Source organism: Alligator sinensis, unplaced genomic scaffold (assembly GCF_000455745.1).
Source record: "Alligator sinensis unplaced genomic scaffold, ASM45574v1 scaffold59_3, whole genome shotgun sequence".
Lineage (NCBI taxonomy): Eukaryota > Metazoa > Chordata > Crocodylia > Alligatoridae > Alligator > Alligator sinensis.
Genome location: NW_005842856.1, coordinates 565,961 through 566,166, shown reverse-complemented (window position 1 = coordinate 566,166; position 206 = coordinate 565,961). Strand labels below are relative to the sequence as shown.

Genomic DNA, 206 nt, shown 5'->3' with positions numbered 1-206 from the left:
GGCAGCTGACCCCAGCTGCCTGCACCAGGGCACAGTGCAGCTCAGTGGCTACAGGCAGCTGGCATCGGTCGCTTATGGGGCTGCTCCAGCACAGGCTGGGGTGAGCATGGACAAGAGGAGCCCCAGGCAGCACAGGGCACAGTACTCACCCCAGCCCCGGCTGCAGCGGCCCCGGGCAACACCAGCTGCCTGTAGTTGCTGGGCGC

The 206-nt window shown here is 68.0% G+C and overlaps 1 protein-coding gene across 7 annotated transcripts in view; it reads right to left on the bottom strand.

Moving 5' to 3' along the window:
- DENND4C (DENN domain containing 4C) overlaps window positions 1–206 on the bottom strand; it is a 121,539-nt gene that overhangs the window by 23,010 nt on the left and 98,323 nt on the right. The window lies entirely within an intron of this gene.